The sequence below is a fragment of the Xenopus tropicalis genome, chromosome 5 (genome assembly GCF_000004195.4).
Source record: "Xenopus tropicalis strain Nigerian chromosome 5, UCB_Xtro_10.0, whole genome shotgun sequence".
NCBI lineage: Eukaryota > Metazoa > Chordata > Amphibia > Anura > Pipidae > Xenopus > Xenopus tropicalis.
In genome coordinates, this window is record NC_030681.2 from 16599611 (window position 1) to 16623553 (window position 23943).

Here is a 23943-nt window from a genome sequence, read left to right on the forward strand (position 1 = left end):
ATGCAAACTGAATGAACTTACAGGCCTATGGTTACTAGTTAATTGCTCTTAAACAGGGAGGGGGGGAGGGAGATGCTGCTCCGTGTATGCAGGGTGAGACGCTGCTGAGAGAGCTGACAGGCAAAAGGGGAGGGGGTGAGTACGGATACTTTTCTTCCCGGCCAAAAGCTAAGCTGGTTAACTCCTTGCGTGCCGGAGGGAATTAAGCCCCAGATTGGCTCCCCAGTCCCTCGGCGCTTTCCTTAGGTATTTCAGCGCCCTCTAGGAAGGCAGTAACGATGGGGCTTGCGTCCCTTGACTTGTACCTTGCACAGGATTACCCCAACTGAACTGCTCTGTGTATCGATACTAGTGCTCTTGCACTTCTGCCCAGGGGAATAGTAAATTAACCATATAATGTTTACATGATCCTCACCTAACATGAGTGCCAAGTCCGGCAGGTTTAGGGGGGTTTTCACATTTTCACATCACGGTTCATGCAGCAAATAAATTTGATGGAATCAGACAACTTTATTATCAATATACAGGACATTCCGTGCATTAAGCTACCAAGCAATGCCCTCCGCTTTAAGCTAAACAGGGATTGTTTGTCCATATATTATATTATATAATATATATATATTGCAATATACTTCAAGCTGGCCAACTGTGTCATCCTCCAGTCTGGCCAGTACTACACTTACTTATATGATTCATTGAGAATTCTACGGCTTCACTATACATATAACAAAGGGACTACTTTGAAACTCAAAAAAATTTAACAGTAGTCGCTTGTCCTCAGCCTGCCTTCAGCCTGCATCCTCCCAATCCCACAATTCCCTGCACATGTGATGCCAATAAGGAAAGGAACATCACAGGGCAATGCATTGTGGGTTATGTAGTTCCTGCATGCTGTCTGTAAGCTGTGGAGAAGTTGTTACAATTCGTAACATCAGTGTTTTAGTCCCTTCTCCCCTGCCAGGAATTCAAATGATGCAGAAAGAGAAGAACAGTTTTGCAGCTGGATTTCAGCATATAAAAATGGTATTTATTGATATTTTGTTATTTAACAGATTACAATGATAGGTATATTAGGGGTTTCTGTGTTGTGCGGGGCTCTTTAGCAAATTTTTTGTGCAGAAGCCGGAGTTCCCCTTTAAAATGTTGCAACCAACCCCATTTACCATGCTGGGAGTTATATTACAGCGGCCAATTGCTAATGCAAGGCAACCAAATAAAGCAGACAGTAGGTTCTACAAAGCATTGTGCAAAACCAATGTAGAAGACTGGAGGCAGCGACAAGTGGTTGACATATGCTCTATCTGAAAGGCGCCAGCAGCATGTGGCAGGCATTTGCATGGCCAGTCGCATATTTTGCATTATGAAAATCAAAAGAGGTTAAATAAAATAAAATTGTATTTACTGGATAATGCATTTTTACCTCATTGAATTATTTCATTTTTATATAACCACATGTTTCCACATTTCAGTCAGAAGCTTTGTTTGCTTCCCAAGTCATATAAAATGCAAGGACATCGGGGATTTTCTCTCTCAGCGTCTTCCATTCTTTATTAAACACGCAAATCCGCTGGAACTGGTACATACCTGTATGTTGTGCTGCTGGGAAAATGAAAAACAATGTTTAATGGTTGTCTTGTTTAGTTGCCAACATTATATTTTGTCTCTGTTATGACCAAGGGGCCACAGGGGAGTCTCGGGGGTCACTGGTCATAGTGTTTGGAATTGGGATCTAGGAGCTGGGAAACTGATAGGGAGGCAGGTGTGAAGTAAACAATAATATAGGTATATAGGTATCCAGAATGCTCGGGACCAAGGGTATTCTGGATAAGGGGTCTTTCCGTAATTTGAATCTCCATACCTTAAGTCTACTAAAAAATTAATAAAACATTCATTAAACCCAATAGGATTGTTTTGCATCCAATAAGGATTATTTATATCTTAGTTGGGATCAAGTACAGGTACTGTTTTATTATTACAGAGAAAAGGGAATCATTTAACCATTAAATAAACCCAATAGGGCTGTTCTGCCCCCAATAAGGGGTAATTATATCTTAGTTGGGATCAAGTACAGGTACTGTTTTATTATTACAGAGAAAAGGGAATCATTTAACCATGAAATAAACCCAATAGGGCTGTTCTGCCCCCAATAAGGGGTAATTATATCTTAGTTGGGATCAAGTACAGGTACTGTTTTATTATTACAGAGAAAAGGGAATCATTTAACCATTAAATAAACCCAATAGGGCTGTTCTGCCCCAATAAGGGGTAATTATATCTTAGTTGGGATCAAGTACAGGTACTGTTTTATTATTACAGAGAAAAGGGAATCATTTAACCATTAAATAAACCCAATAGGGCTGTTCTGCCCCCAATAAGGGGTAATTATATCTTAGTTAGGATCAAGTACAGGTACTGTTTTATTATTACAGAGAAAAGGGAATCATTTAACCATGAAATAAACCCAATAGGACTGTTCTGCCCCCAATAAGGGGTAATTATATCTTAGTTGGGATCAAGTACAGGTACTCTTTTATTATTACAGAGAAAAAGGAATTCAGTTTTAAAAAATGTGAATTATTTGATTAACATTGAGTCTATGTGAGATGGCCTTTCTGGATAAGGGGGTCCGATACCTGTATATATAAGCTTTAGTTCTCCTTTAGAAATAAAGCAAATATGTATCCAAGAAATACTCTGTGCCTACAGATCTCTGCACTCTTCCTAGTTAAAGATGAATTGGTAAAGCTTACTTATAGTTTACATGTATTCCTTATTCAATTTTTATATGGCATTCTGAAGAATTGGCACCAAGAAATAAAAAGAAAAAAAAAAGAGGTCCATTTTTCAACATCTGAGCAAATATAGTAAAATACTGCCGTACACAAGCCCCTTTTTATCAGTGCTCGGCTTCACTAGTTTCCAGCTGGGAGTCCTTGATCTTCACAAGCCCCTCACATAGTTTGAGAGCAATAATTTCAGCAGCACGGCCTTCCTTATCAGCCTTCCCTTGGCCCAGGAGAAACAAAGCCTTTCATTTGTACCGGTTGAAAGACTAATGATTCCGAGATGTACTAATTCAAATATCAGGTTTCACATTTTAATTAACGTATCTAAATGACAGTACAAGGCTGTGCATGTTTAATGAAAACCCGATCATTGGAAAGAGCCCGGGGGCGGCAGGTACAGATATGAGTTTTGGGCGAAGAGCTGTCACTTTTCCATGTTCCATTTTGAGCAATGCCTGGGAATGAACAAGATATAGAGGATTACTGCTGACTGCTACTTTTTTGCAGCAGACCCTCGAAACACTTTGCCAAAAGTTTTTTCCTTTATTTTGTTAAGAGTTTCAAAAATCCTAAAAATCTGCCTGGTTGCCCTTAACAGACTCAGGGCTGAAGCAATAAACTTTCTATAACAATCTAACAGGCATATATTTACATTTAAATGCTGCTTTGAAATGTATCTTGATTGCATGCACCAGGCCAAATATACAGGTCCTTTTCAAAAAATTAGCATATTGTGATAAAGTTCATTATTTTCTGTAATGTACTGATAAACATTAGACTTTCATATATTTTAGATTCATTACACACAACTGAAGTAGTTCAAGCCTTTTCTTGTTTTAATATTGATGATTGTGGCATACAGCTCATGAAAACCCAAAATTCCTATCTCAAAAAATTAGCATATCATGAAAAGGTTCTCTAAACGAGCTATTAACCTAATCATCTGAATCAACAAATTAACTCTAAAAACCTGCAAAAGATTCCTGAGGCTTTTAAAAACTCCCAGCCTGGTTCATTACTCAAAACTGCAATCATGGGTAAGACTGCCGACCTGACTGCTGTCCAGAAGGCCATCATTGACACCCTCAAGCAAGAGGGTAAGACACAGAAGGAAATTTCTGAACAAATAGGCTGTTCCCAGAGTGCTGTATCAAGGCACCTCAGTGGGAAGTCTGTGGGAAGGAAAAAGTGTGGCAGAAAACGCTGCACAACGAGAAGAGGTGACTGGGCCCTGAGGAAGATTGTGGAGAAGGACCGATTCCTGACCTTGGGGGACCTGCGGAAGCAGTGGACTGAGTCTGGAGTAGAAACATCCAGAGCCACCGTGTACAGGCGCGTGCAGGAAATGGGCTACAGGTGCTGCATTCCCCAGGTCAAGCCACTTTTGAACCAGAAACAGCGGCAGAAGCGCCTGACCTGGGCTACAGAGAAGCAGCACTGGACTGTTGCTCAGTGGTCCAAAGTATGTCATTCGGAAATCAAGGTGCCAGAGTCTGGAGGAAGACTGGGGAGAGGGAAATGCCAAAATGCCTGAAGTCCAGTGTCAAGTACCCACAGTCAGTGATGGTCTGGGGTGCCATGTCAGCTGCTGGTGTTGGTCCACTGTGTTTTATCAAGGGCAGGGTCAATGCAGCTAGCTATCAGGAGATTTTGGAGCACTTCATGCTTCCATCTGCTGAAAAGCTTTATGGAGATGAAGATTTCATTTTTCAGCATGACCTGGCACCTGCTCACAGTGCCAAAACCACTGGTAAATGGTTTACTGACCATGGTATTACTGTGCTCAATTGGCCTGCCAACTCTCCTGACCTGAACCCCATAGAGAATCTGTGGGATATTGTGAAGAGAAAGTTGAGAGACGCAAGACCCAACACTCTGGATGAGCTTAAGGCCGCTATTGAAGCATCCTGGGCCTCCATAACACCTGAGCAGTGCCACAGGCTGATTGCCTCCATGCCACGCCACATTGAAGCAGTCATTTCTGCAAAAGGATTCCCGACCAAGTATTGAGTGCATAACTGAACATAATTATTTGAAGGTTGACTTTTTTTGTATTAAAAACACTTTTCTTTTATTGGGCGGATGAAATATGCTAATTTTTTGAGATAGGAATTTTGGGTTTTCATGAGCTGTATGCCACAATCATCAATATTAAAACAAGAAAAGGCTTGAACTACTTCAGTTGTGTGTAATGAATCTAAAATATATGAAAGTCTAATGTTTATCAGTACATTACAGAAAATAATGAACTTTATCACAATATGCTAATTTTTTGAAAAGGACCTGTATATATATATGACAAAATGTAACAAACCATTTGTATATTATATGGCAATAAAATATAAAAGTACAGGTATCGGACCCATTATCCAGAAACCCATCATCCAGAAAGTTCCGAATTATGGAAATGGCATCTCCCATAGACTCCATTTTAATCAAATAATTTACATTTTTAATTTTTTTTTCTGTAATAATAAAACAGTACCTGTACTTGATCCCAACTAAGATATAATTACCCCTTATTGGGGGCAGAACAGCCCTATTGGGTTTATTTAATGGTTAAATGATTCCCTTTTCTCTGTAATAATAAAACAGTACCTGTACTTGATCCCAACTAAGATATAATTACCCCTTATTGGGGCAGAACAGTCCTATTGGGTTTATTTAATGGTTAAATGATTCCCTTTTCTCTGTAATAATAAAACAGTACCTGTACTTGATCCCAACTAAGATATAATTACCCCTTATTGGGGGCAGAACAATCCTATTGGGTTTATTTAATGGTCAAATGATTCCCTTTTCTCTGTAATAATAAAACAGTACCTGTACTTGATCCCAACTAAGATATAATTACCCCTTATTGGGGGCAGAACAGCCCTATTGGGTTTATTTAATGGTTAAATGATTCCCTTTTCTCTGTAATAATAAAACAGTACCTGTACTTGATCCCAACTAAGATATAATTACCCCTTATTGGGGGCAGAACAGCCCTATTGGGTTTATTTCATGGTTAAATGATTCCCTTTTCTCTGTAATAATAAAACAGTACCTGTATCTGATCCCAACTAAGATATAATTAATCCTTATTGGGGGCAAAACATATTGGGTTTAACTACTGTAATAATTTTTTGGAGATCTGAATTACAGAAAGACTCCTTATCCGGAAACAAAAAACAAAATCTCCAATGACTAAGTTAGCCAACCCACGACTAAGTGCCCCAGGGCAGGAAATGCATAGGGTCATTGGAGATGTTGTTTTTTTTATTCAACTTTAATAAAGTCAATTTTTGCTTCTATTTTGTGTGCCTGGAGGCCCTCCTTCTTCTGTTCATTGTCAGTGACACTGCACATGCTCAGTGTGCTCTGGAAAGTTGTTGAAAAGCTATCCTTAGGGGCATCGAAAAAGACCAGTAAAGCTATATCTTCCATAGAAACTGATGCTATAGGGCTGCAGATAAGAATGTCCTGTATTCTAAAATAACCTTGCATCTTGTAACTCTTATATTTATTTATATAATGTATATTAGGCGGCACATTTACTAATCCACGAACGTCCGAAAAGCGTCCGAATGCGTATTTTTCGTAATGAAAAAGTCGCAAAATGTTCGTTTTCAAATCCGAATTTTTCCCATTCGGATTCGTGGATTAGTAAATGTGCCCCTAAGAGTCTGTCTCTAAGGACAGGTATATGCTAGAGCAGGGGTGGCCAATACGTCGATCGCGGTCCACCAGTCGATCCCCCATGGATTTCTGGTGGACCGCGATCAAGCCAGGGATGGGGAAGTGCTCTGTGAATGCGTACGTATGCTGCGTCACATATATATGCATTCACGCCGCACTTCCGCATTCCGCTTTGGTCCGGTCGATCGTGACCGAAGACGTCTGCCCACCCCTGTGCTAGAGCCTAGAGCAGTGATCCCCAACCAGTGGCTCAGGGCAACATGTTACTCACCAACCCCTTGGATGCTGCTCCCTGTGGCCTCAAAGCAGGTCTTCATTCTTGAATTTCTTACTTGGAGGTTTTGGAGGCATAAAGACTATGGGTACTGCCAAACAGAGCCTCCTGTAGTCTGCCAATCCCCATAGGGGATACAAAATAACCAATTACAGCCCTTTTTGGTCACCCCCATGCTTGTGTCGCTGCCCAACTTTTTTTATATTTAAACGTTGCTCATGGGTTAAAAAGGTTGTGGACCCCTGGCCTAGAGCATGTTCTGTGAATCAGAAGAAAACAATAGGGAGTTGCTGGGGCATCTTCAGAGGCATAGGGATGTGGTGGCCTTGGGCTGGCAGAGAAGCCCACAACAACCCAATAAGGTGTAGCATTTCTACTAAAACCATGTCACTATTTTTGGTGTTTGTTGGTTTCAATATTTCCTAAATATGTCTAACAGTTCTTATTTGGACAAGACTATAATTTCCGGAACATATAGCTGATAACAATAGCCTCACTTCCAATGTAACCCATTCCACACAAACATGCCTTAGAAGATGCCATCTTGATGCCATCGACACTAATTATATACTCGGCTTCATAAAATCCCCCGGTATTGCAAATGCCGCACAAGTGTTTCATATTACCTCTCAACAGCCTGTCGTTTTCATGACTCTTTCAGATTTTATCTTTTTTGGCATTCAGATTTTTCTGCAGACTTTTTTAAACATATGTTTAAAAATACAAAGTTAAATTAATAAAGGGGTACTCTATCATCATACAATGTCCTGTTTTTTTATTATTCTGTTTTAACTTGTTATGCTGTCATTTCTTTTACTTATTTATTTGCAGAAACATATTGGATGCTGAAAATAATAAAAATCTATATTATGTGTTGCTCACATGGTCTCCCCTTTAAAAAGTCAATATATGGCCCCAGGCCAACAATTCCCATGGGATTTAATGCTAAAATCCCACTCTTGTTCTTTGGGACCTCTGATATAAAGTATCAAGGTGATGCAGAGTAATCATCAGGTATATTTGACCTTTAATCATTACATTTTATCTTGTATTTCATCTCAACCATTTATTCTCTTTATAAATGAACATTTTTGGAAACTCGATCTGGAAAAAAAGTTACAATCAGTTAAACTCAACTTAATTTTTTATCTCGATCGTTATCATATTTATGTCAAAACTGGTATTGGAAAGACTTGATCATGTTAAGACTAGTGATGAGCGAATCTGTCCCGTTTCGCTTCGGCGAAAAATGTGTGACACATCAGAAAAATTTGCAAAACACAACACAACTCTTTTTGACACGCCTGCACCCATTTTGACATGACCGTGATCATTTTGACGCAACCGTGCCCATTCTGCCACAACCAGTTTGATGGGACTGCTCCCATTCTGGCACGGCCGCGACCAATTTGACAGAACTGCGCCCAATTTGACTCAACCATGCCCATTCTGCTAGAACCATTATGATGGGTCTGCACCCAATTTTACGTGACCGTGCCCATTCTGCCAGAACCATTTTAATGGAACCTTGCCCATTCTGACGCGGCCGTGACCATTTTGATGGGACCACGCCCATTGTGGTGTGGCTGCAACCATTATGATGGGTCTGCGCCCAATTTGACGTGGCCGTGCCCATTCTGCCACAACCATTTTGATTGGACCCTGCCCATTCTGACGAGCCTGTGACCATTTTGATGGGACCACACCCATTGTGACGTGGCCGCAACCATTATGACAGGACCATGCCCAATTTGACGTGACAGTGCCCATTCTGTCACAACCATTTTGATAGGACCTTGCCCATTCTGACGAGCCTGTGACCATTTTGATGGGACCACGCCCATTGTGACATGGCCGCAACCATTATGACAGGACCATGCCCAATTTGACGTGACAGTGCCCATTCTGCCACAACCATTTTGATGGGCCCTCACCCATCATGATGCGGCCATGAGCATTTGCGCCCAATTTGACTTTTTTGACCTGCTGCTAAAATCCACCAATGACGAAACGTGAAATTTGCCCCGAATCCAAGCTCATTGGTGGGTTTAGTTGACAAGATTTTTCTTTCAACCTTTCAGACGTCTTTTGATCGATAAATCCCCAAAAAAACACCAAGACAGCATTTTTTTGTTGCAATTTTCTTAAGCCTCAAGTTGTGATAAATGTGAGAAAATAGTCCTTCCCAAGGTTTGGCTTGAGTATAAATACTTGTGACTTCCTTGGACCTTGATATCAGGAGTTTGTTGGCTGATTTAATGTATTATGCATCAACAACATTGTAAAATTAGACTTTAACAGTTTTGATTGCAACATTCATGGGATTTTCACATGTTTCCCTAAGCCAGCGAGTTATCAGCAGGGCTAAGATCGCAATGATACAAGGACATCTTTCCATAAAATGTTATGAAATCCTAATCAACAAAGTAGATGCTCTGAGAAAACATGTCAGTCAAGTCAACGTTGAAGTCAGTTCCCAGTCTCTTGCTGAGAGAGCGAATTCTGTGCAAGAACATTGTGTAACGTAGATGACATACACGGCAGCTGTTAATGACGTTAATGAGGTACCGCATGTAATGGCTGGATTTATAGGTTGGACTGATTTGGTAATGCACAGTGAAAAGGAAAAAGAAGTAAATAAATACATGATATTCACATTTATTTGATTATTAGCATGGATACTGCTATCCAAAAAGTACCAGAGTTGGTTGCTTGCGCCATGTTTCTAATTAAAACTGGTCATACACTGTGTTTGGTGAGTGCAGCAATAAAGTGGATTTCTGCCTGTTTTGGCCATCAACACTCCACCTATAGAGACCTGTTGGGTGAGGACAGGCCCTACCCAAGGGTCCCAGGCAGTAGCCAATTAGCTGCCACCTCAGTCTTAAAGATCCAAGTCAGTAGCTTTTCTGTTTGTATTGGCCCATGTATGACCACCTTAACCCCCTGATCTTCAGATCTGAAGGCAGAAAAGTAAACAATGTTTACAGGGGAACACAAGTCTGAAATAATCAGTAGATAAGAACAGAAGCCCAGAGTTTGCATTGCTGCCTGACAGCCCTGTGTTCCTAGGTTCTATTCTATCTGGGACACTATTTGTGCGGAATGTGTATGTTCTCTTGTTGCCTGGAACTGAGTCCTTAGGGTACAGGTATGGGACCCGTTATCCAGATTGCTTGGGATCTGGGGTTTTCTGGATAAGGGGTCTTTCAGTAATTTGGATCTCCGTACCTTGAAGGGGTTGTTCACCTTGTCATTCAACATGTTGCTCCCCAACCCCTTGGATGTTGCTCCCAGTGCCCCCAAACCAGGGAGTTATTTTTGAATTCCTGACTTGGGGGCAAGTTTTGGTTGAATAAAAACAAGATGTCCTATCAAATAAAGCCCCTGTAAGCTGATAGGGTGCATAGAGGCCCCTAATAGCCAATCACAGCCCTTATTTGGCTCCTCCATGAACTTTTATGGTGCTTGTGTTGCTCTCCAAGTCTTTTTACATCTGACTGTGGCTCACAAGTAAGAAAGGTTGGGGATCCCTGCTGCAGAGGGTAGTATCGGTCTTCATTTTTTATTATTTGTAGCTCTCCAATTTGGAATTTCAGCAGCTATTTGGTTGCCAGGGTCCTAATTACCTTAGCAAGCAGGGAGTGGTTTTACCGAGAGACTGGAATATGAATAAAAGAGAACCTGAATATAAAAATAAGTAATAAAAAGTAACAATAACAATAAACCTGTAGCCTCACAGAGCAATTAGAATTGGCCATTCTATAATGTACTAAAAGTTAACTTAAAGGTGAACTACCCCTTTAACTCTACTAAAAAAGCCATTTAACATTAATTGAACCCAATAGGACTGTTTTGCCTCCAATAAGGATTAATTATATCTTAGTTGGGATCAAGTACAGGTACTGTTTTATTATTACAGAGTAAATGGAATCATTTAACCATGAAATAAACCCAATAGGGCTGTTCTGCCCCCAATAAGGGGTAATTATATCTTAGTTGGGATCAAGTACAGGTACTGTTTTATTATTACAGAGAAAAGGGAATCATTTAACCATTAAATAAACCCAATAGGGCTGTTCTGCCCCCAATAAGGGGTAATTATACCTTAGTTGGGATCAAGTACAGGTACTGTTTTATTATTACAGAGAAAAGGGAATCATTTAACCATGAAATAAACCCAATAGGGCTGTTCTGCCCCCAATAAGGGGTAATTATATATTAGTTGGGATCAAGTACAGGTGCTGTTTTATTATTAAAGGAACAGTAACACCAAAAAATGAAAGTGTATAAAAGTAACTAAAATATAATGTGCTGCTGCCCTGCACTGGTAAAAGTTGTGTGTTTACTTCAGAAAGTCTACTATCATTTATATAAATAAGCTGCTATGTAGCTATGGGGGCAGCCATTCAAAGGAGAAAAGGCACAGGCACATAGCAGATAACAGATAAAACACTATTGTATTCTACAGAACTTATCTGTTATCTGCTATGTAACCTGTGCCTTTTCTCCTTTTTTCCAGCTTGAATGGCTGCCCCCGGGGCTACACAGCAGCTTATTATATAAATTATAGTAGTGTTACTGTAGCAAACACACCAGTTTTACCAGTGCAGGGCAACAGTGCATTTTTTGGTGTTACTGTTCCTTTAAAGAGAAAACGGTATCATTTAAACATGAAATAAACCCAATAGGATTGTTTTGCCCCCAATAAGGATTAATTATATCTTAGTTGGGATCTAGTACAAGGTACTGCTGAAATGAAGAAGCAAACATGAATACCAATATAATTGTAGACTCTCTGCATTCCACATGATAGCAATGTCTCCATGGCAAGTATCAAACTGTCAGTGTTTGGCGCAGTAAAAAAACATTATGAATGATGTGCATTCAGAAGCCATATTCAGCCATGCATATTTATGAGGTAACAGTCATACAAGGAGAATATAACGGCGCTTCAGAGCTTGCCCTGGGTAAAGTCCATTCCCTTGGAGAACCCAAGCTTTTTATTTCCCTTGACTTGAATTTTATACTTTGAAGTTCTGAGTTCTCCTGTGAAACAGAGAACATATTTCCTGAATCATACTGAGCAAGAATATTAATTGTCTGTTTCCAGATATATCCTGCAGATGTGTGTGAAATTCTTTTCTTTTGAGCCACAACAATGTTTCGGTTACACAAATACAGGAATCCAGGACTCTTGACTTCAAAATGTGCCTTTTTTTTCTAGTAGGAGATGGATACTTTCAAGGTGTCTTGCAAAAGCAGAATATAATAATGTAACAAAAACAGAAAATGTTTTGACCTCAGACGTGTTTAACACTAACGGGTGGACTATCCAAATGCCCTTAAGATGGACAATAGTGGAACATGGGTTACATTAGGACTCCCTTACTTTTAGTATGGGCTTCACATATATGTTGGGATCCCCAACCTTTTTTACTCTTGAGCCACAGTCAGAGGTAAAAAGTGTTGGTGAGCCATAAAAGCATAAAAAAAGTTCTTTGGGGATGCCAAATAAGGGCTGTGATTGGCTGTTTGGTTGCCCCATAAGGACTGCTGACCCCCAGGAGGCTCTGTTTCAGGTAAAACCGTGTCTCTGGGCTTCCAAAACTTGTCTCAAAGTTGCCAGAAATCTAAAAATGGCACCTACTTTGAGGCCACTAGGAGCAACATCAAAGGGGGTGGTGAGCAACATGTTACTCACGAGCCACTGGTTGGGGATCACTGCATATGTGGATGGAGTCTATGAAAGAGAAGGGGTTCTGAAAATGTTCTGATGGTATGACTCGACCTCAAATGGGTTTAACACTAACGGGGGACTATCCAAATTCCCTTAAGATGGACAATGGCGGAGCATGGGTTACATTAAGACTCCCTTACTTTCAGCACGGGCTTCACATATGTGCCGGGATCCCCAAACTTTTTTACTCTTGAGCCACACTCAGATGTAAAAAGTGTTGGGGCCATAAAAGCATGAAATAAGTTCTTTGGGGGCCAAATAAGGGCTGTGATTGGCTATTTGATAGCCTCATATGGACTGCTGACCCCCAGGAGGCTCTGCTTGGAGTAAAACTGTGTCTCTGGGCTTCCAAAACTTGCCTCCAAGCCCGAAATGTAATAATAGGCACCTACTTTTCAGCCAATGGGAGCCACATCAAAGGTGATGGTGAGCAACGTGTTTGGAGATCACTGCATATGTGGATGGAGTCCATGAAAGAGAAGGGGTTATTTATATAGAAGGGAAGGAGGTGGGAAGCAAACCGGAGAACCTCGATAGATTAACATTTTTCTGACGGTCACTGTTTTAATGAATTACCACCCTTATCAAAGCATTTTTAATGTATTAGTTCCTCTAAATGAATTCAGTGTTCATTCCCAGTTATGGACTGTAACACCCTACCAAACCCATTACAATGAATACAGTGCTTTTTTATGGGGGATTTACAGAATCTTTAAAAATAAGTTTTCCACATTACTGCAATTTGGTTGCAAGGCAAATTTATTATACAGTGGTATATTATCATTCATGTATTCCAATGCTGGCTGGTTTACCAAGCTTTATTTCATGCTGGAATAATTCTTTCCAGTTGAGAAATTAGGGCACATTCATTTACACTAACGGAGTGACCAAAATGTACCTTCCGACACAATTGGCATTCTTTTCCCCACAATGCACCATTCCACCCACCAGAATTCTTGTGTCATTGCGCTCACAAGCAGGCGGTGACTTAGATACAATTGCACTGCGTCCGACTCTTGCACACTGCGTCTACTGCAATTGTGTCTGATTTGTCAAAATAAATGCAACTGCCTGTGCACTTCGCAGTAAATCCGACAGATTTTGGTGTCATCAATAGGCATCAATAGACACAGCAGCGCTCAATTCAGAACTGAAGGCAGGAAGGACTAATCACGGCTGAGCGCAACTATACGGAAGTGTGTAGAGTACAATTGGATGCAGGTACCTTTAATGAAAGCGGTTTTAGTAGCAATTCGCTGCAGGGAAAAGAGTAAATTGCCCACTGCATCTGTGGACCTAATAACTCTATATTTAATCATCAATTTAACTTGTATTGTGTTAAATTAAATGCAGTGGTTTTAGCAGAACAAGACTGTAAACCACATATATCTGTACTTGAATATCCCTTTGTCTTATGCTAAAAATACAATAAAAATTATTTACATAAAAAAAAAATGCAGTGGTTTTTAATTATTAGAGATTAACATTTTGGTGGGGTGTTAAAGCTCAACAATCCCACTAAGCTCTAACACCCCAAATAGCACAAAACCATTTAATACAGGGCAGATTCAAGTGCTTTGATAAATATATCAATCTGATAGGAAAGGTATAATATACCTTATACCTACATTAGACACTAGAGATGTAGCGAACTACTCTGGCCAGAAATGGCTTTTCTAGGTTTTAAAGTTCGCCTTGCCATTGAAGTCTATGGGGTTCGAATTTCCGCGTTTCGCCATTGGTGGATTGTTTCACAAAACGGATGAAAATATTTGCCGCAGAAAAATTCGCCAGACGTCCAAAAATTGTCGCCGGCGTCTAAAAAGGATAGTAGCGGGTGTCAAAAGAATAGCCGGGTGACGAAATAATAGCCACGCGACAAAATAATAGCCGGGGGCGACAATTTTTTTTGCCGCATGACATTTTCGCCGTTTCGTGAATTTTTCGCCGTTTCGCGGATCTTTTGAAATGGAACAGATTCGCTCATCACTATCTGCCACTGCTTCTTCCCCTGGGACACACATGCTGAGGGAAGGTTCTTACCTTGGTGTAATATTCCGTCGTGCAACTTTGCCCACATTTGTTTCACAGAAGAAAATGCCATTCTTTAAAAGTACTTCAGTCAAAAAACACTCCTTGCACCTCCCTATGGGTGCCCTCTGTTCCACTATGTCCATCCTGCCCCCTGTGATGGCTAAGTGTGGTTTATGAAAGTCATGACACATTTATCCTAGTAGTAGTAAGCCTAAATCAACTTAACTGAGTAATCATGGAAACATTTCCGAACTCAATAGAGCTCCTTCTTCAGTTCAACATTTTCACGTCCAGTTGCTTAGACCAATGACTACTAGATACTGTAACGCTAAGTTTCTCTTTTCTCAAATATACATAAAAGTTTAAAATTCCTTGCTAAAATAGGTTTCCTGCAGGGGAATTCCTACAGTAGACAAACATTTGGGGGGTATTGCTAACAATGAGGCCACCTAGTTAGTAGATGCTCCTTAGTACTTGACTGCTATTTTTATTTTTGGACCCTTTTACATTCCCTTTGACATTAGGAACAATGTGATCTCTTCCACTAAAAGTGGTAGCTAATATCAATTTATTGTTTTCTTTTTTTTATTGGGTAGGTCACTCATGAGGGTTTCAGAAGGCCCCTACAGATCACATGAGCAAGTTTTTTAGACCAATTAATTACACTATAATTCATATTCTATAGTTGATGTCTATAGTCCATTAAACTATACGTCACCTTGTACATCATATGATAAGAAAAAGGCCTGATCTCACTTACTTGTTTATTCCATCTTGTAGCCTATTTTTGGTTGTGGAAAGGATGGAGAGTAGTGATGGGCTAAAAAATTCAGCAGGCATGGGTTTGTGGCAAATATCCGCATTTTACCATTGGCGGATTATTTCAAAAAAATGGGTGACAAATTTTGTCTATGAAGATTTTCATTCATCCAGGTCATGGTATATCTAGTATAAATAAATTTAAAGCAACTGGACTTGTTTGGTATTCATTGAAGACGTTTCACTACTCATCCGAGCAGCTTCTTCAGTTCAACTGACTGGTATGGGAAGTCCTCAGCATATATACTCTTCCACTAATCCAATCACAATGGCACTATGTAACTCTTCAGAGAGGTGACATCTGAAACTCACAGAGGTGTGAATGCTGTGGAGTTACTTTGAAAGGATTACCCAAGTATCATGCAACTCTTCAAACAGGTGTTACTTGTTAGAGTTGCATGAATGGATGTGTGAAGAGTTCTGAAACTGCCGGGGTACAGATGTTAGAACAGCTTTGTATGTAGCAGACAGATGGTGTCGAAGTCCCCCGCCTCTGTTAAGGGATGGTTTCTCTACTTTGACATGAATGGCCTCTTTTACACCTCTTTCAAACCAGCGGTCTTCTTTGTCCAAAATTTGGACGTTGCTATTTTCAAAGGAGTGTCCCTTGTCTTTTAGGTGTAGAAATACAGCAGAGTCCTGGCCTGTAGTGTTCGCCCTCCTATGCTAACATCTGTACCCTGGCAGTTTCAGAACTCTTCACACATCCATTCATGCAACTCCAAAAAGTAACACCTGTTTGAAGAGTTGCATGATACTTTGGTAATCCTTTCAAAGTAACTCCACAGCATTCACACCTCTGTGAGTTTCAGATGTCACCTCTCTGAAGAGTTACAAAGTGCCATTGTGATTGGATTAGTGGAAGAGTATATATGCTGAGGACTTCCCATACCAGTCAGTTGAACTGAAGAAGCTGCTCGGATGAGTAGTGAAACATCTTCAATGATTACCAAACAAGTCCAGTTGCTTTAAATTTATTTATACTAGATATGTGACAAATTTTGCAGCGGAAAATTTCGGCACGCATCCAAAAATTGTCACCCATGTCAAAAGAATTGTCGTGAGTGTCAAACAAATTGTCGCGCATCAAAAAAGAATTGTCTCGCGTGTCAAACGAATTGTCGCGGGTCAAACATATTGTCGCACGTCAAACGTATTGTCACGTGACAAAAGAATTGTCTATATTATCAAAAGAATTGTTTCTCGTGTCAAAAAGAATTGTCTCTCATCAAAAGAATTGTCTCGCGTCAAAAAGAATTGTCTCTCTCATCAAAATCATTTTTTGATGCGTAACATTTTCCCCGTTTCGAGAATTTTTTGTCGTCTCGCAAATCTTTTGAAAGATTTTCGAATTTTCGGGGAAGCGAAACGGGACAGATTCACTCGTTACTAATGAGGAGGCCCAATTATCAAAATTAGGATTTTAGTGATTTGAGAGGTTTTTGAAACAGTCTAAACTCATTTCCACGAATGCCAGTCAGTTATCAAAGCTGCCGGATTCTAATTCTGGATCTAATTCTCAATCTTCTATTTCCCTCTATCCTAAACATGAGGCAGAGCCATTCCTATTATTCACTGGCGACTGACGACGCTAAAGGGAACTGACAGCACAGACTTGTTCTTGCTTAGATCATGTGTGGTTACAAACCACAAAGCATAGCAAAAAAAAAAATCTTTTACTGACTTTGTGCTTCTTTTTGGAGTTGCAAATAATCTTCAAAAATGTTTGAATAAAGGAAAATAGGCTTTGGCTCTCGCATCTCAGAAATATTCCTCTCCGACTGTAGAAGCAGAGCCTGAAAGAAGAAACAAATGTGGCGCATTACATGCTAATAAAAAGCCAGTTGCCCTGCAGGTTGCCAAGCGGGGAGATTCAGTGCTGATTCTGTAATAAACTTGTAATTAAATAAAGATTTCTGCTTGTAGATCTGGCTTCATTTAATTTCCTCAGATAACCCTCACACAGATTCCTGTTAATTGGTACCAATAGGTCAACTTACCATTTTTTTAAAAATAGAATTTAACAGAAAACGCTGGATTTCAAACAGGGCCTATTTATACAAATTCAAGATCCTGTTTTTGAAAAATTAGAATTTTCTTTGAACTCGTCTTTTCTGAACAAAAAATGTCAACAATTCGAAGTTAAATCTCAGCAGTTAAAAACCAATTGATGGTATACAGTCAACATTAGTGATGAGCGAATCTGTCCCGTTTTGCCAAAAAATTCGCAGAGACACAAGCAACAAAAAAGTTGCTTGACAAACGCATTTTGTGGATTTTTCGCTGGGTTGCGAATTTCCCTGACGTTTTGTGAATTTTTGGGCAAAACGGGACAGATTCGTTCATTACTAATGTTGACTGTATACCATCAATTGGTTTTTTATGAACAAAAAATGTCAACAATTCGATGTTAAATCTCAGCAGTTAAAAGCCAATTGATGGTATACAGTCAACATTAGTAATAAGCGAATCTGTCCCGTTTTGCCAAAAAATTTGCGACACGTCAGGGAAATTCGCGACCCAGCGAAAAATCCACGAAATGCATTTGTCATGCAACGTTTTTGTTGCTCGTGTCTCTTCTTTGTTGAGCGTCTTTTTTTGCCACGGCCGCGCCTATTTTGCCGCGACCATGCCTGTTTTGACACAACCACACCCATTTTGCAGTGACCACACCTATTTATTCAAATTCAAGATCCTGTTTTTGAAACATTTGAATTTTCTCTGAACTCGTCTTTTCCGAAATCAAATTTTTGACTCATATCAATCGAAAAAATTTCAACAATTCGAAGTTAAATCTCAGCAGTTAAAAGCCAATTGATGGTATACAGTCAACATTAGTGATGAGCGAATCTGTCCCGCTTCGATTCGCCGAAAAATTCACAAAACCTCAGGAAAATTCACAATCCAGCGAAAAATGCACGAAAAGCGTTTGTCACGCAACTTTTTTGTTGCTCGTGTCACTTCTTTGTTGCATGTCTTTTTTTGCCGCGACCGCGGCTATCTTGCCGCGATTGTGCCTATTTTGTCCCAACCATGCCCGTTTTGACGCAACCACACCCATTTTGCCGCGACTGCACCTATTTTGACGCAACTGTGACTTTTTTGATGCAACCGCAACTTTTTTTTTCTCCAGAGAATTTTCGTGGAAGTTTCGCTAAACAATTGCAGAATGCAGAAATTCGCTGAGAATCCATGCCTGGTGAAAAAATTTGCTCATCACTATTCAACATATAAGTTTCATTTCTCAACAAATTTGTAATGGAAAAGGGCAATTTTCATTGTGGCTGAGTTTTTAGTAAATATGCTAGTGACTAGAAAAAAATAATGAAAAAAACTTGTTTCATTGCAATTTTTCCCAGCGACTGAATTAGGTAAAAGCTTGAATTTGAAAACTGATCAATTGGCTTCGCCATATATTGATGTAGGAACGATTTATAAGGAAGAATAATGTTTCTGTGCATCGTACATTTGAACTTACACGCTGAGGAAAACACATTAAGGGGCCTATTGGGTCTGGGTGGTGTATTTGATAGATTTTTTGTTTTACATAGTTTGATAAATAGGCGCCTTATGCTGTTATTTTATGCCATTTTGACGTAACCCATTCACAGCTTGATAAATACGGAATTTTTTTACACAACCATGTCTGGCCATGTGTGGTGCATTTGATCGCCACAGTTTGATAAATAGACCTCTTATTGTAATGCATTAGCACAAAAGCAATATATATATATTTATTTACACATATGTATATATATAAAACCGCCATGGACTTGTTTCCTTTGCTTGCTTAGCTTCTTTTTCTCTATTACTCTGCTTATTAATCCTGTTAGGCCAATGTCACACAGACAAAGGCGGCCTAAATGCCCCTCTCAGCCTGTTGTCACTTCCCATACTCACTGTGACCTACAGCACTTACAGTATATTTGCCTATCTGTGTCTATAAATTACCCTCCCATATAGATTGTAAGCTCTACGGGGCAGGGACCTCCATCCTCTTGTGTCTTTGACTCTTACCCTCCCATATAGATTGTAAGCTCTACGGGGCAGGGACCTCCATCCTCTTGTGTCTTTGACTCTTACCCTCCCATATAGATTGTAAGCTCTACGGGGCAGGGACCTCCATGCTCTTGTGTCTTTGGCTCTTACCCTCCCATATAGATTGTAAGCTCTACGGGGCAGGGACCTCCATCCTCTTGTGCCTTTGGCTCTTACCCTCCCATATAGATTGTAAGCTCTACGGGGCAGGGACCTCCATCCTCTTGTGTCTTTGGCTCTTACCCTCCCATATAGATTGTAAGCTCTACGGGGCAGGGACCTCCATCCTCTTGTGTCTTTGACTCTTACCCTCCCATATAGATTGTAAGCTCTACGGGGCAGGGACCTCCATCCTCTTGTGTCTTTGACTCTTACCCTCCCATATAGATTGTAAGCTCTACGGGGCAGGGACCTCCATCCTCTTGTGTCTTTGACTCTTACCCTCCCATATAGATTGTAAGCTCTACGGGGCAGGGACCTCCATCTTCTTGTGTCTTTGACTCTTAACTTATTGCAACTGTATCTTGTGTTTATTTGTATTTATTGTTATACTGTGTATTTATCTATTATTATCTTAATAACCCCCTGTTTGTATTAATGTATTCTACTGTACAGCGCTGCGTACATAAGTAGCACTTTATAAATAAAGACATACATACATACATGTAGGGGCAACAACCAGACCACCACTCACGAATGCTCAAGAAAGTATTCTATGAAGATCCATCCAAAAAGGACAAAGTCTAAGGGGCACATTTACTAACCCACGAACGGGCCGAATGCGTCCGATTGCGTTTTTTCATAATGATCTGTATTTTGCGATTTGTTCGGAAATTATCGCGACTTTTTCGTTACCAATACGATTTTTGCGAAAAAACACGAGTTTTTCGTAGCCATTCTGAAAGTTGCGCAAAGTCGCGATTTTTTCGTAGCGTTAAAACTTGCGCGAAAAGTCGCGATTTTTTCGTAGAGTTAAAACTTGCGCGAAACGTCGCGCCTTTTAAGTTTTAACGCTACGAAAAAGGCGCGACTTTTCGCGCAAGTTTTAACGCTATGAAAAAATCACGACTTTGCACAACTTTCGGAATGGCTACGAAAAACTCGCGTTTTTTCGCGCAAGTCGTAATGGCTACGAAAAACTCGTAAAGACGCCGAAAAAATCGCAAAAAATACGAAAAAGTCGCAAAATGTTCGTTTTCCAATCGGAATTTTTCCAATTCGGATTCGAATTCGTGTCTTAGTAAATCAGCCCCTAAGGGTGAAAAATCCTGCGGAATAGGAGCAAATGATCACACTTATTGCTTTTGTTAGACTTTCCCCAAATGAAGCCCTTTCTGTGCCCCTTGTCCTGACCCCTCAATTCTTTTCCTGTTAAATAAACAAAAATAGAATTTCACAAAAGCTCTAGTGAGAGCTCAGATGCCGCGCTAGACATTGCCTGGTGTGTCTCAAGGAAGCCCACAGTCCTTTATTCCAAATACCCCTCACGGGATGACAGCCAGAACATTCATCCGCCATTCCGATCTGGAACCGAGTGTGATTTCGTTCCCTCATCAATCATCGACAATGAATGGGGTGACACTTCAGGGAAATAGCCGTGAATTGCTTCATTACATATAATTCCAGAACAAATTGGAAATGGTCATTTCTGCAGCAGAAGGAAATCCCACTGTGAAGCCCATTTTATTTTTCCATGATTTGTGGGTCGTGGTAAAGTGATTCGGTATCGGTATTTGATATTGAGAGTCATTTGTATGATATGGGAAAGCCGTTGTCCATTTTGAAATATAGCGGCTAAACTATCAAAATAATAGATAGGGGCACATTTACTGAGCAATTTTGCTAAAAAGTCAATTGTTTTTTAATCCTAGATACAGTCGAGGTTTACAAATGAGTTTTTGCTAGTACTTGATTTTTCCAATATTGTTTCTCAAAAAATGTGAGTTTTTCGGAAATAACTCCCATAATTTGTGATTTATTAATGTTTGGTTAATTTTTGGGGGCAAAAAAAATTGTCGTTTGATCTATCGAGGACTACTAAGTCAGATGGAGGCTTAGAATAGTAAAGGAATAAAATAGTCAGTGAAAGCCTTCCCTTGACACATTTCCAAGGGAAATTAATCCCATCACTGTTTTTTATTTCACACATTTCCAAGGGGAAGTTAATCCCATCGTTGTTTTCTATTTCACACATTTCCAAGGGGAAGTTAATCCCATCATTGTTTTCTATTTCACACATTTCCAAGGGGAAGTTAATCCCATCATTGTTTTCTAGTTCACACATTTCCAAGGGAAAGTGAATAACATCATTGTTTTTTTTATTTCACTCAGTTTCAAGGGGAAGTTAATCACATCATTGTTTTCTATTTCATCCAGTTTCAAGTGAACACATTATTGTTTTCCAAGAATGAGCGCCAATGCTCCTGAAATGGCTGCTGGAGCAATTCCTGTTTGGGAAAATGATGATTCATTGAAAGGAATGTTCGTTTAAAACTAAATTTTTCAAGTTTTAACAATACCTTTGGCCCGAAAAGCCCAAGGTTCACGGTTTTCTGGTGGGCCCCTGGCATCTCAATCCGACACTGCCCACCATAATTTAAAGCGACAACCCCTCCCACCCAACAGCCTTCCCATCTATCCACTTGCTGCCTGACTGCTTCTGCCTCTGGAAACACTTTGGTGTCTTTTAATATAAATCAAATAAAAAACAGGAATGAAAATCCCGTTAGACAAGTCGACTGGGATGTTGACATCACAAAAGGAGCAGATCTGGTCATGTATGGCCACCTTTAGATACCAATACAGGTATGGGACCCATAAGGGGTCTTTCCATAATTCGGATCTCCTACCTTAAGTCTGCTAAAAAAAATTATATAAGCAGGAATTAAGCCCAAGAGGATTGTTTTGGCTCCAATAAGGATCAATTATATCTTGGTTGGGATCAAGTACAGGTACTGTTTTATTATTACAGAGAAAAGGGAATCATTTAACCATTAAATAAACCCAATAGGGCTGTTCTGCCCCAATAAGGGGTAATTATATCTTAGTTGGGATCAAGTACAGGTACTGTTTTATTATTACAGAGAAAAGGGAATCATTTAACCATGAAATAAACCCAATAGGACTGTTCTGCCCCCAATAAGGGGTAATTATATCTTAGTTGGGATCAAGTACAGGTACTGTTTTATTATTACAGAGAAAAGGGAATCATTTAACCATGAAATAAACCCAATAGGGCTGTTCTGCCCCCAATAAGGGGTAATTATATCTTAGTTGGTATCAAGTACAGGTACTGTTTTATTATTACAGAGAAAAGGGAATCATTTAACCATTAAATAAACCCAATAGGGCTGTTCTGCCCCAATAAGGGGTAATTATATCTTAGTTGGGATCAAGTACAGGTACTGTTTTATTATTACAGAGAAAAGGGAATCATTTAACCATTAAATAAACCCAATAGGGCTGTTCTGCCCCCAATAAGGGGTAATTATATCTTAGTTGGTATCAAGTACAGGTACTGTTTTATTATTACAGAGAAAAGGGAATCATTTAACCATTAAATAAACCCAATAGGGCTGTTCTGCCCCCAATAAGGGGTAATTATATCTTAGTTGGTATCAAGTACAGGTACTGTTTTATTATTACAGAGAAAAGGGAATCATTTAACCATTAAATAAACCCAATAGGGCTGTTCTGCCCCCAATAAGGGGTAATTATATCTTAGTTGGGATCAAGTACAGGTACTGTTTTATTATTACAGAGAAAAGGGAATCATTTAACCATTAAATAAACCCAATAGGGCTGTTCTGCCCCCAATAAGGGGTAATTATAACTTAGTTGGGATCAAGTACAGGTACTGTTTTATTATTACAGAGAAAAGGGAAATCAGAATTAAAATTCTGAATCATTTGATTAAAATGGAGTCTATGGGAGACAGGCTTTCCATAATTCTGAGCTTTCTGGATAATAGGTTTCCGGATAAGGGATCCCACACCTGTACAAGGCACTGTTTTATTATTACAGAGAAAAGGAAATCATTTTTAAAAATTATTTGCTTATAATAAAGTCTATGGGAGATGGCCTTTCTGTAATTCGGAACTTTCTGGATAACGGGTTTCCAGATAAGGGATCCCATACCTGTAATATTTATTAATCTAGGGGTGTGTATTTGCATAAATGGGTAAGGTGGGTGGGAAAATCCCCTTGGGAGGCAACATTACAATAAGCACGTACAGACTGAGTATTATTCATGCCAAATATTTTGTTACACAGTTACTTTTTTCTCTATTTTTTTTTTACAGCTACTGTAGAAGCAACAAAATGAGTTGAATTATTAGAGCAGACAGTGGAAGGTTCCTAGGCTACTAAGCGCCACACTGTACGTCACCATTCTGTACATAAGCATGTATCTTTAAATATTTCAATCTAGGGAAATCCTTATTAAAAATGTTTTACCGACAGATGTTTTCATGACTTATTCCAGACCAGAAAATATGGTAAGGAAACATGACAGTAATGTAAGAAAATGTAACGTGTGCATCTCACGCTCGCCAAATACTTTTCAGCAAGGG